This window comes from Dipteris shenzhenensis, chromosome 2 (assembly GCF_047967505.1).
Source record: "Dipteris shenzhenensis isolate YYH24624 ecotype China chromosome 2, Dip_SZ_1.0, whole genome shotgun sequence".
Lineage (NCBI taxonomy): Eukaryota > Viridiplantae > Streptophyta > Polypodiopsida > Gleicheniales > Dipteridaceae > Dipteris > Dipteris shenzhenensis.
Window position 1 is genome coordinate 40,107,802 of NC_141597.1, and position 15,157 is coordinate 40,122,958.

The window sequence follows — 15,157 nt, forward strand, 5'->3', positions numbered from 1 at the left end:
TAGCAATATGAACACCTTGCATTCTGTAAAGTACCTCACAAGCTCGCCCATCTTGTAAATACAATATTCACATTTTGAATCTTGTAAAGTACCTCACAAGCTCACCCATCTTGTAAATACAATCCTTCACATCCTTCGATGCACTACGAGAAATGCTAGTAGGTAGTATGAACTAAATACATGAGGAATGGTTGATTAGTTGCTTCTAATTCACTCAAAAATTTGAAATGAAAAAGATATTATGCACATAAAATACTTACTTGGAGCATCTTGTGCCAATCATCAGATTTCAAGCCATATAATTGCTCCACCTCTTTTCTTGCTCTTTGTGAAGGCCCCCTTCAAACACCTCATGCATCTAGTGGGAGTATAAATTGTAGTGATCACAAGTATCTTCTCATCATCATCTTAGCGGGCTTGAATGAGCAATACAAAAGAATAATGGATGCGATGGTGATCGTTCCAGGTTGCTCTAGTCATTCCAGTATTGCAGGTTAGCCAGATATGGAAAGATAAAAAAGTCTAGCATTGAATGCTTTTATGTTGTTGCAATGCTCCTTCATGATTCTAGGATGTATCAACTTCTGCAGTGTTTGAGTACCTGTCTTCTTCGACCCTCCAAAACCCAGTTAGAGATGCACCATCTTTTCTTTCACAGTCCACCATGAAGATTGCACCTTATTCATATATTCATCATTGTAAAGATTGGAGAACTCGTCTTCTTTGACCCTCCACAATGTAGATGGAGATGTTAGGTCTTTTCTTCCACCCTCCACTATGAAGATTGCTTCTCTATATCGACAACAATGGCAACACCAATTCTTCATCTTTTTTGCATTGAAATCAAACATGCCTTGACATACACTCCACGGAGTGTCCAAATTTTTAACATGATCGATGTCATCTTGACTCGGTTTGATGGAGCATGAATTGATATGGGCTCATCCAAAGTGTTACCTTCTCCATCTATGACCGAGAAGTCATTGTGAGATTAAACTTCAATCTCAGGGGATCGTTTTCATGTTTTTCTCAAAGTAAAAAGTTCCATCTCCCATCTTCACAACTAAGATCCAGGGCAAGAGAGAAGAAGGTTCAACAAAAATTTATCAGGCTCGAAGGCGATCACAACAAGACAAAGAAACTATAGATGCGCTTGATAGACATGCAAAATAATGGCCCCATCTATAAGCACTGCTAGAATAGTGAAAATATGGGCACATCTAATAGTGCATCTATTTATGCATCTAATAGCGCGTCTGCACTACAAATTAGACACAAATTTAAACACGGACTTAGACACAAAACAGAGAATACAAAAAGTGAGCTTTTGGTGCAAGCTGATAAATGTACATCACTGCTTTCCAAACATTGCTCATGATTACCAAAGCACATAATTTTAATAAAAATATAAATGATTTTTGGCAAACCCACATATACAAAAATTAAGTGAGGTAAGGAGAATGAGACATTATGTAAAATAGCTTTGCCAATATCAATGATGGGCTACTGTTCAATCTCATCCTCAATGAGATCAACCCTTGCCAAACTATCTACTTCAAAATCAAAACCAGTGTTGAGATCTACAAGTACATTCAGCCCACTACTACTTGTGCTACTCATGTGCTCATCAAAATCAACATCACTAATGGTAGGCTCGTCCTCACAGGTAATGGCCTCAATATCTGTATCTCCTATCTCATGATCATCTTTCTCTCTCGTATCATGGTCATCATCACCTCCATGGCCATGATCATCCTCCATACGCTCCATATTAGTAAATGTACTATACATGACTTTGGAACGTGGTGTAATAGGTATGACATGCCACCACCTATTATTATCCACCATTGGTTGATAGACAACCTAATTCAAACACAAATACAATCATGTTATTTTCCTTGCATCGAAGGTATCAAATATTTAAAAGTGAGTATTTTTATATGTGTGTACAATACCTATTCACATTGTTGTGGTAGTACTAGTATGTCCTTACTTTGCTAAAACTTTGTTGAGTCAGAGTACTAGATGATGGAGGATGACCAATATCTGCAAGCAATTGTCATAGCCAAACCAATTCTTGAGCTGCTAGAAAAGCTGCTACATACTTAGATTCTGTGGTAGAAACAGCAACACAACGTTGCTTCTTACTTGCCCAAGAGACCAAGCAACCATTGATAAAGAAGCAATTACCGCTTGTAGACCCCATAGAGAAGTGAGAGCTTCTGTATATCTCAAAAAAACAAGAGACATCACAGAAGATGATTCTGTATGACGTCGATAAACTAATCCAAAATCAAAAGTGCCTTTCAAATACTTTAGAACACGTTTTGCTACAGAACAATGTTGCATTGAGGGAGCAGCCAGATATTGACCTAGAAAATTGGTAGTAAAAAGAATATTTGGTCGAGTATTCAAATTGACAAACTATAGGCAACCAACAAGATTGGCATAGGATTGATGTGAAACCTCAACATCATGAGTCAATCGAGTATTTTTGACAGAGCTCACAAGATAAGGAGTGGTCACAGAGTGAGTATTCGTCAACCCAAACTTTTGAACTGCATCTTGAATGAATTTTGTTTGTCGAAGTAGCATAATTACCTTGTGATAAGATCGCTGAACTTGAATACCAAGATAGGAATGAATGTCACCAAGATCAAGAGCAAGAATGACATTAAGCACACCATCACGTTTGGCATATAAGTTGGGGTCAGAGAAACAAGAGTTGAAACTTTGAGATGTTAGAAACTGATCAATTTCCATGTACTAAGAACGAGAAGCTTGTTTTAGACCATAAAGAGCATGATGAAGGTGACAAACAAGATGCTCCTGACCAGGAAGTATGAACAATTTTGGTTGCTCCATATAAATCTCCTCTTTAAGATCTCCATGAAGAAAAGCAGTTTTCACTTCCATTTGATGAGTCTCCAAATCAAATTGAGTAGCAAAAGCCAAGAGTACCTGAATACTTGTGCTATGGACAATGGGTGAAAAAGTATCATGATAATCAACTCTTGCAATTTGTGAGTATCCTTTTGCAACTAGACGAGCTTTAAACTTGTCAAAAGAACCATCAACTTTGGTTTTGGTTTTATAAACCCACTTACATTTGATAGGAGTGCGACCAAGAGGTAGTTCAATAAGAACCCATGTAGCTTTAGAGATCAAAGAATCATATTCAGCTTCCATTGCCTCTTGCCATTGACTCTTTTGTGCAGAAGAGATAGCTTTTGTATAAGTAGTAGGGTCTTCATGAGCAACCATTGCATGATCAATGATTTCAAAGTCATCAACAGAATCATGAGTAGAACCATGTTCAAAATCAATAGGTAGGTCAACATAAATATTAGCACCATCATCAGAGTGCTGTGTATGTATAGGATGCAAATCAAGATTGTCAACATATTACTTCTACAGATGGAGTAGTGGTGATGCCATCAGATGAACGAGCAGTAATGACATCAGAAGTGGAATCATTATCAAATAGAAAAGGAAAGGTAGAAAGTAAGGACTCAGTGTCCTCTGTATTGTAAGTAGACCATGTCGCTCCCATTAACTACTCATTGAATATGGCATCATGATTGATTATCACCTTCTTAGAAGAGGGATCGTAGAATTTATAACCTTTAGAATTCGGAGAATATCCAATGAATATGACCTTTTTTCCAGGAAGATCTAGCTTTTCCTTTTGGAACATGAATATAAGCAATGCAACCAAAAGTTTGAAAATGTGATATAAAAGGAGTCTCCCCTGTCCAAGTTGTGATTGGTATCTGACCAAATTAAAGGTGCAGTTGTAGTAAGATGATTTTGCACAAAGATGGCTGTCAAAAGTGCTTCTGCCCAAAAGCTTCAAGATAATCTAGAATGAAAGAGCATACATCGCATAGCATCAAAAGAAGTGCGATTCATACACTCTGTATGAGCATTTTGTTGAGGAGAGTATGGAACAGTATATTCACAATGAATGCCACACTCAATGCAATAGTCATTAAAAAGATCAAAAATATATTCTCCACAGTTGTCACTACGAAGGATCTCGATCCAAAAACCAGTATGAAGTTCCACAGTAGTTTTATGTTGCTTGAATACTGATAAGACCTCTAACTTATGTCGCAAGATAAATGCAGTTGTATATCTTGACCAATCGTCAATGAAAGTGATGAAATACCCGTAGAAAGACTTGGATGGAGGCAAAGGTCCACATATATCAATGTGAACAAGATCCAATAAAGCATATGAATGAGTTGAAGTAGATGCATTAAAGGGTTTTCGATGATGCTTGACAAGAGCGCAATATTCACAGAGGCCCATGTGAGGACGAGACCTGGGAGATTCATACCATCCACAATATCATGATGATTTATAGCAAGTAGCTTGGCAAAATCCAAATGAACAAAATGATGTTGCCATAGCTTGCAGTCTAGATCACCAGGGGCTGTAACTACATTAGCAATATCATCATTTAAGGAAAGTTGAAAGAGGTTACCATTCCGAGGAGCAACTTCTATGGTATGTCCATCTTTTTCAATCTGACACTATGTGTGGTCAAAGCCAATAAAGAGACCAAGATCAATAAGTCGTGCAATAGAAAGAAGATTTCTCTGAAGATCTGGAACATGGAGAATTCCTCGCAAGACTCTTGTTGAAGAAAAAGTGCCAAGATATAAATCACCAACACCCATGACTTGAATCAACAATAAAAGTGAAACCATCTCGAACATGAAGTATCGTTTTTGGAGAGACATCAGAACAGATATGATTTTCCTCTTGATGTGTATGGGCATCTTGTTGTTGAGCAGCATATGCTTGACTACGTTCGCGATCATAACGCCTCTTGTAACACTGAAAAAAGGATGATTTCTGCCACAATATTTGCAAGGAGAATTATTGGATAAGTGGGGTTGCTTAGTGGTAACACCATGTTCCTCATCATATTTCCGAGCCCAACAGTTAGAGATAACATGACCATGCTTATCACAGTAAGAACAATGTTTCTCATGATATTTGAGACGAGAAGAACTACTACCTCTATATAAATGACCACCACATCCATATTTGGAGAAAGGACACTTGCGAGTAACACAAGCTGTCTCTGAATCTGCATCATCCATTGTTATCATGACAGATTCATGAGGGTCTTTACGATGCTCGTGTCGTTGAGCGTACTCAATCAAAGAAATACATGTTGGATCAAAATCAATCTCATTTTTGTTAGAAAGGATGGTAACAATATTATCATATAATGGAGCCTGGACTGTGTCGAGAAGATAGGTCACCAATTGATTTCATGGAACAGGTGCACCAACAACAACAAGTTGATTGATGATATTCTTGAATGAGCCAATATGAGTTGTCATAGGAGCTCCAACTTTGTACGAAGTGCTCAAAATATTACGAAGATAAAGAATCTCTATGATAGATTTCTTCTCAAAAGTAGCAACAAGATATTCCCATATTGCATGAGAAGAAGGAAGGGCAAATTATACATCCAGCATAAGAGAATCATGTAGAGCAAATAAAATATCTTGACGAGCTGCTTTATCACGAGAATGCCAATCAGCAGAGTCAGATCTCTATTGCTCAAAGAGAGGGCCTTGAGTCACAAGAGCATGATTCGGAGTTGCATCAACAGGTTGGGATGGACAAACAAGATCACCAAGAACAATATCTGAAAGAATATCACCTTCGAGTATCAATAACATCTTCACTTTCCAACCAAGAAAACCTTGTTCTTGAAACAAAGGAACAAATTGTTGGCCAGAAGGAAAGCCGTTGACGATTATAAACATTGCATCATACTTCGAGAGAATACGTTTGTCAGAGCTCACATCAATGATCGACAATACAATGGTCGCTCTGAAAATAAAGAAATTGAGATATGCCAAAAAAGGATAGAACGTGAGATGGGAGTATACTAAAAATAGCATACATGCCAAGAAAGTGCTTTGAGCTTGTTGATCACAAAACCACGATATTTTTGGAGAAACACAAAACTTGTCGATCACAAAACGGAGATATTTTTGGCGAAAAGCACTACGATCATGCCGATCATGAAACCAATACGTTTACCATGAGGCCATGAGATTCTTGGCGAAAAGCAGTACGAGCGTCTTGATCATGAAACCAAGAAAAAAGTGGTCGGCACGAAGACTGACGTAACTTTTTGCTCCGAAGTTCGATTAGGGCATTGAAGTGCTTAGAATGAAGAGCACAATGAGATAACTGATAAATTTCTCAAATTCACACCAGAAGACATTTAAAAAACCACATCAAGTTAGACATGTCAAAATTGACAAGAGAAAATAAGCGATGAGATACTGAAAGTGCTATGTAATTAGATCAACTAATACTTCCTATCTTTCTTCATTACAATGAGCATACAATAGTAAGACCATAGCTCTGATACCATGTTGAGAGAGAAGAAGAAGAGATGATAGACACACCAAATAGACTCCCAAAGACTGATTCATATTGATCACTAGTTACACATATATAGGTGAGACCTACTTCAAGTTAGGGAAAGCTATATATATAGCTCTAACAGTGGACAATAAAGCAAATCCATGCATTGCTTCTAGGATAAAGACAAAGAAAGGTGAAGAGGTAAACGTCAGGGCAACACTTGATAAATTTGAGGTTAAAAGGATGGTACCAAGTTTCAATAATAAGTCAAATTTAATGAAAATCTTGATTGTGAGGTACAACTTGGAAGCACATTGAGCGATTGTGGAATCAATTGCATGGAAGACATAATAACAGGGTTTAAGTCTGTGGAAGAAAACATGAACAAGAAAAATGGAACCAAAAGATCAAAAATAGATAAAAATGCTCAGAGGTGAAAGAAGAGTAAAACAGATAAAGAGGACATTCCTTATGGTCCACCATTGATAGAGCCTCTTGACATGATGCTACCTAATACCAAGAGATTAGAAATAGATGAGATGGAATTTGTGGTAGGTGCAAAGTCTTTAATGCAATGGAAATCTTACTATCCATTTGGATATGGGACAACTTTTGAAATTGATGTCAAAAGGCGTTATGAGGCAGGAGTTAGTCCTGTGTATAGGCCACATAATGAAAACGTGGTGTTAGGATTGTTTATGGACTTTTGTAAAGCATGACACTCAGTGGACACAACCGCATACTTATTAGTACCCTTTGACAGAAGGAATAAACGTCCATTCAAGACTTTGAAAAAAGATGAGATTCATCGTGTGGACTACATTGTGATTTCTAGGCAACACTCAATTGAAGCTGCAAAAAGACTTCAAGATATAAAGGAAGTCATGTACCTTTGAAATGAGTTGTTGATTTTTTTTCTAGTGTTAATAGGTTTCGACGTGCTAGAATATTCATGAACTATCCAAATGTGGAGCTAGTTGAGCACTCAAGGATAGCAAACATTGTACATGCTAAAACTTTGAAGAGGTCCCCATACTTGGACCAACTCGCACATTCTAGGAAACAATGGGAAGCTTTCAGAAAGCCAGCCAGGCCAACAAAAGGACGTGATCATAGTGATCTATGGGATGCACGTATTCATAAGTTGTATAGATATATATGTTTATGTTTTGATTTGATCTTACATATTATAATGCATCAATAATTCTCAATTACTTTGTCATGAGATAGAAATTCATCGAGATGACAAAGATGAGCCTTGACAAGCTCACATTTAAACACGACATCCACATGATCACATCCTAAAAAGATATCTTTGAAAAGTGCATGACAATAGCAAAAATATACATAGCTGGTCAACTCCCTAACACATTGGAAAGATGAAGATCACAATATGAGCCAAGAGGAAGATGCACATAATGACATCATGTACGGGAGGAAGATGGAGATCACGATATTGAGGAAGAAGAATCACCACACTTTATTGAAGAAGATGATCAAGTCTTAGGTGAACATACGATGCCAGAGTACAATGATGATATAGGAGATCAACTCGGTATAGAGTTGGAGATAGACTTGTTTGGCATGCTAAACTTTGGCTATAAGAATTGAATTACACAATGTGGAAATGGGATTCCTGTAACTACATAGCATACACAACATACACAGCATTCTATTCAAGCACACAAAATTTAAAAAATATTATGTAGCGTGTCTATCAGGGCATCTATAAATGTGTCTATATACACGTCTGTCTATTCAAGGGGCATCTATTTGCACCTCCATAGATGCATTTATAAACGCGTCTATAAATGTGTCTATAAGCACATTTATGGATGCGTTTGTCTGTTTTTTAAAATTTCTAGCAGAGCGTCTATTTACGCATCTATATGCGTGTCTATAGGCGCGTTTGTCTGCTATCTAGACGTGCCTTTAGACATAGGTCTGTACATATGCTAATAGATTTTAATTGAGTAAACGCATCTATGTGCACGTCTATAGGTACTTTGTCTTGTTTAATGTGTAATGAGCACAAAAATTCAAATCGATCGAAGGGCAATTTGCAATATCTCTAGGCATTTCTATCTAAATATCTATATTCATTGTAAGTCTTCTAGTGTGAGAAGGTGTGTGTACATCTATCTCGGGGAGGGTCAGTCATCATATGTAACCCTATCACATGAGTTCAACAAAAGGATATTTTTTATATCTAAAATTTACACCAATTAATATACATAAGGGAGTTTTTAAAATAACTTTGGGAAAAATTTACAGATTTGTATAGAAAAAGGGTACATTTTATTAGTGAAGAATTTACAGATAAGGGAAATTACAAATAGTCCTTGAACGCACGTGATATGGAGGGTTTATACATAGTGAACCCCCCGAGACATCTATGTGTGTGTGTGTGTGTGTGTGTGTGTGTGTGTGTGTGTGTGTGTTTGTTTGTTAGACTATGTATGTTTAGGATGACATTTTCTTAATGTTAGAATGCGTGGCCTTCACTATAACTTTCAAGTCAACCGAGTGTTAATTTGCAATCTCTTGCGATGTGTGTAGCTTTATGTTATCAGATATTTATGGATCATAAATTGACCCAAGGTCATTTTGCAAAGCTTGGAATTTATGGTCAAGACCACATTCTAGCTATCCTCAAATTGAAATAAGGTTAATCTAGAATCTCTAGGCATTGCTACTAGCAATATCTTTCATTTGTGCATACTTAGAATTAGATATTCTCATGATGTAAGAAGGTATGTTAGGTAGTACAGCTTTCAAATCAACCCAAGGTTTATTCCAAAAGCCTCAATCTCTTGGCTGATACCATAAGCTAACACTTCTCAAATCTACCTAAGGTCGATTTCCATTCTCTAGATATTGCTATTTAAAATGTATGTATGTTTATATATGTATGTCCTTGAGTGTGATTAACAACGTAGGATATGAATTTCCAAATCAACCCTCAAAAGATTTTCCAATGAGCACAATCGCTCGATCAATTATCACTCTCAAAACATGTATTGAGGCATACAACACTCCCTCCTTCCTATTGAACCAGAAGGGAAAAGACAATATATGCTCCCAAAGAAGTAATTTTATTCATGTTACTAGATAGATATATAGTCGATCAAAAGGGTTGAGTGTAGGCAAGCTATATATAGCTCCAATCTTTCAAACCAACCTAAGGTTGATGCCAAAATCCTCAATTTCTTGGTTGATACCACAAGCTAACACTTCTCAAATCTACCTAAGGTCGATTTCCATTCTCTAGATATTGCTATTTATAATGTGTGTATGTTTATATATGTATATCCTTTATTGTGATCAAGAACATAGGATATGAATCTCCAAATCAACCATCAAAATATTTTCCAATGAACACAATCGCTCAAAAGTACCCAAGGTCAATTATCACTCTCAAAACATGTATTGAGGCATACAACCCTCCCTCCTCCCTATTGAACCAGAAGGGAAAAGACAATATATGCTCCAAAAGAAGTAATTTTATTCATGTTACTAGATAGATATATAGTTGATGAGTGAAAAGGTTTGAGTGTAGGCAAGCTATATCTAGCTCTAATAACTATATATAGCTATAACATCCCCGCTGAAACCAATACCTTTGGCTACGGATGAAAAAACCCTTGGGGATTTCAAGGGAAAAACCAAGGCACTATATAGATCTCTAGGAAAAATAAAAGCTACAGCAATGGCATGTGATGAAGTATGTAGAGGGTGGGCTATAGGCTAAGTGCAGTGCAAATCGTGAGTGGACATCGTGATATAGTGTCGAAAGAAAAAAATAGGCAAAGATGGCCTCGGGACAAAATAGTGCAATTTGTGAGTGCACATCATGATGTTCTATGAAAAGAAGTACATAAAGGAAGGAGAGCCGATCTTCAAAATACCAAATTCATCGGAGAGAGCTCAGAACCAGGCTTGTGGTAAAACCTTTGTGATAATATCTACAATCATATGAGTTGTTCTTGAGGGGTACGTGAAACATCATCAATCAAATCTAGTTACTTCGATTGATTGTTATAAATCTTCTTGTAGAAACTAGAAGAAGAATAGCCAAAATGTCCATAATAATAACATTTCAATGATTGAGCAGTCTGTAGGTCTTTCCTTGGTAAAGAATGTTCCTGGTTGTATTGTTTAGGTTCATTGTTTGTTTTGGGTGTAGCCATTTCTGGTGAGATTCATGGAATATTTTGTATATAGGTATCTTTCTTGACCCATAGCTTATGCATTGCTCAACCGAATTCAGCAAACTTTGTCTTCAAGTTGTAGTACACATTATAGCCTTAGGTCTTGAGTGCCTGCATGAGTATGATGATCTAGTCCTAGAGGAGGTAACTAAACTACCACCCCAGAGGGGAATTGACCACTCAATTCATTTGATAGAAGAAGATGAGCTAATCCTCATAGCCATTCCAAAATGATACTTCTTAAAGCCATTGAACTCAAGACTCCATGTTGAAGCATGCCCAGATTTCTTGGATCATTTTGAAGCTCTTCCAGATGCAAGAGTCAATGTGGGAACGACCATCCCGACACTCCAATAGCTCAAAATACTCTTAGATCATTACCAAGCTCTCCTTGATGAAAGACTTAATGTGGAAACAACCATCCTGACACCTGAATAGCTAAAAATAATCATGCCATCACTACCCTCCTCCTTGCAAGCATTCGTTACCAAACACAGTGGGTTGGCAAAAAATTTTGCACTACTTTGATCAGAACAATCCTTAGAGATGATTCAATGCAAAGAACACCAAGCCATTACAAATATAGACAATCCCATTGCCCTCTTGACACAAATCAAGAATAATTGTTTCAAATTAAAAGAACAAGCAAAATCCTTAGCAACAATAATCATCAAACAAGGCAAATCTTCCTGCATTGCTACCCACACACACGTGGGTCTTTGTCATCAAACAATAAGAAAACATGATGGAAGTACTTTAGCGACTATAGAATGGAAATGAATTGGCAAATTTGATGGATAATGAAGGAAGCTGATGATGAAATGACTGACATGTTGATACATCAATTTTGAACGACTAGGTCTCCAAGTGCTCCTATATAATCTGTGATCAACGGTTTGCTATATGAACAAAGCGGCAATATGCCACATGATATTAAATCACCTATGCATCAAAGACTTCCAAAGTCACAAGACCCCATTTAGGTATAGCTGGGACACACAAAGCAAAAAAATGAGGTTCTTTACATTGGTTGTTGACCAGAAGTATACCGTGTGGTTTATACTCTTACCACACGGTATCATAACGTGACTACTATGTGGTATCTATCCATACCAAGTGATTTCATTTACCCCACATGGTCCCGCATCTACATCGTGTTTATTTTAGGGTGCCATGAGACACCATCGATAACCTACCTATACTGCACGGTAGATGTCATATCGACATGTGTGACACACTGGAGCATTTGATTCAGAAGGATACACAATCCTAAACGTTGGCATACTATGCGGTGCAGGACGGTACCATGCCCAAATTTCTTGGATTGTTTCCAAGATCTTCTAGATGCAAGAGTCAATGTGGGAACGGCCATCTCAACACTCCAATAGCTCAAAATACTTTTAGATCATTGCCAAGCTCTCCTGGATGAAAGACTTAATGTGGAAATGACCATCTTGACACTTCAATTGCTAAAAAAAATTATGCGATCACTACCCTCCTCCTTGCGAGCATTCGTTACCAAACAAAGTGGGTTGGCAAAACACTTCGCACTACTTTGATCAGAACAATCCTTAGAGATGATTCAATACAAAGAACATGAAGCCATTACAAATATAGACAAACCCATTGCCCTCTTCACACAAATTAAGGATAATTATTTTAAATCAAAAGAACAAACAAAATCCTCAGCAACAATAATCATCAAACAACGAGGAAAATCTATGCATCAAAGCATTCCAAAGTCACAAGACCACATTTAGGTGTAGCTGGGACACACAAAGCAAAAAAACGAGGTTCTTTACATTGGTATATGGACAACTATCATTGCTAGCTCATTATTTAGTCCGAGATGAGCATGGGCATTGTCTCTATTACTCCTCTTGCGAGCATACTATGTTGACCTAAGACTTGGGACACCCACAACCTATATCCTTAATACCTTTCCTTCTCCTCCCTTGCCCACTAGTTCGTGCACGGTCAACAATTTCAATGGAAATTGTATTGTGTGGTAGCACATGTCGGCAAATACAGTACATAGTTCCATTTGTGCTCTCCCTTCAGCTTGGCCTGCATCGGCATTTGCTTGGCCTGGGTCGGCATTTGCTTTTGAACCACTAGCCATCTTGGTCATATGGATGAGGACACTGACTGTTGCGTTTCCAATAGACCCTTTCTCCTTTTGGTTTTTTCTATGATTAGATATCTGCTTGGTCTGGGTCGGCATTTGCTTTTGAACCACTAGCCATCTTGGTCATATGGATGAGGACACTGACTGTTGCGTTTCCAATAGACCCTTTCTCCTTTTGGTTTTTTCTATGATTAGATATCTGTGACGCTTTCCATTAATTCATCTAGAGTACAGGATTGACCTCTCCATTGACAGGCAAGGCTACATTGCTTAGCTTCTCATATAGTTTCCATTGTCCTACTGGATCTCCAAACACTTGAGGGATAAATTGATCAAGTATCACTTTAACATCTGACCATGTCATTCGAGCCAGCTCATGTAAATAAGGTCAATTATGTGGGATACCATTTGATCGCATACAAATTTTGAGCTTGCATGGGCTCAGATTTCTTTGTCACTCAATCCTATCAAGTGCTCGATCGTTGTCTTACGGGCAATCATCTGAATCTCAATCTTCAACTCCTCTTCCGTTGCCATCAAAAATGGGTGTGTAGAGAGTGTAGTGATCTAGTGCATGCAGCAATGGTTTTGTAAGCACTCAAGCTTAAAATAAAGAACATCCAAAATACACATGCAAAATTGCAATGCTGGTGTAAAGTAAATTCCACTCAAAAGCAACATGCAACATGCAACATCATTAACGTTTCTAAATAACTTCCAATCCTTAGAAATAAACTACTAACTTTTCAAGGTAATGGTATATTACATCAAGTAATTTTTTATCTTGCTAGATAATCCACTATTATAGCAATCACTACATGATCTTCTACTATTACAGGGCAAATTCCATAAAGTCACTATTGAGTGTAAATATATCACCTAGTGGAGGCAAGAACAAAAAACATATAATAGCACCACGTAACCAATACAATCTAGGTCAGCCTTGCCAATCACATCCCATTGGGAAGAGTTTTATCGAGAGGACCCGACCGGAAAAAGCGAGCCATCATCTGGATAAAACTCGTCTCTACTAACACCTATGTACATAAATAGATATGATATATAAGAAGATCGAAGGGGGGGGAACCGATTGGCAGATGTGAGCCATCAACGGGCTTTGATCTTTACTATTATACATATCAATCGAGGTGAGGCGAATCCTTGGGGGGTTCACTACTAAGAAACCCTATGTATCACGTGCGTTCAAGGGGTATTTAAGAAACCCCTCAACTAAAATTATTCCCCTAATAAAAACCCCCCTCTTTACTTATGAACTAAGTGATTTTTTTCTAAAGTTGAATTTAAAACCCCCTCTTGTTATTGTAATCTTGCTAAAATTTCCCAAAATGTTGAATTAAAATACTCCTCCTTTTGAATGCATGACATGGTATACTAAAACATTTTAGGGTGAACTCCTCGAGGTCAAATCTGATTGTCCAAAGCAGATCATCTCCTAGCCTGACTGAGACATAAACAAGCATTTCTCCCTCTCTCTCTTTTACTCTCCCTCTCTCTATTTTCCTCTCTCTTTTACTTTTCCTCTCTCTATTTTCCTCTCTCTCTTTTACTCTCCCTCTCTTTCCTCTCTCTCTTTTACTCTCCCTCCCTCTCTTTCCTCTCTCTATCTCTCTCTTTCAATCCCTCTCTTTCCCTCTCTTAAATAGCCTACTGGCAATCAGCTAGGCGAGGTGAATCCGACCAGTCGAGGCGAGTCATCACCTGGCTCGATAGTTCTTAAAGCCATTGAACTTAAGACTCCATGTTGAAGCATGCCCAGATTTCTTGGATCGTTTCCAAGCTCTTCTAGATCTGCATAAGCTTCTCTCATTCTCTATTTCGGCATAAGCTCATGCATAAGCATGAGCTTATGCGGAAACCTTGGGGGGGTCACTCATCATATGTAACCCTATCACGTGAGTTCAACAAAAGGATATTTTTTATTTCTAAAATTTACAGAAATAAATATACATAAGGGACTATTTAAAATAGTTTTGGAAAAAATTTACAGATTTGTATAGAAAAGAGGTACATTTTATTAATGAAAAATTTACACAGATAAGGGATTTTAGAAATATGCTTTGAACGCAGGTGGTATAGAGGGTTTATACATAGTGACCCCCCTGAGGCGGAAACTTAAGCATAAGCTCATGCTCATGCATGAGCATAAGCATGAGCTTATGCTTATGCTTATGCATAAGCATAAGCATAAGCATAAGCTCATGCTTATACTCATGCGGAAATGGAGAATGAGCTTATGTGGAAATAGAGAATGAGTTTCCGCATAAGCTTCTCTCATTCTCTATTTCCGCATAAGCTCATGCTCATGCATGAGCATAAGCTCATGCTCATGCATGAGCATAAGCTCATGCTTATGCTCATGCGGAAAAAGAGAAGGAGCTTATGCAGAAATAGA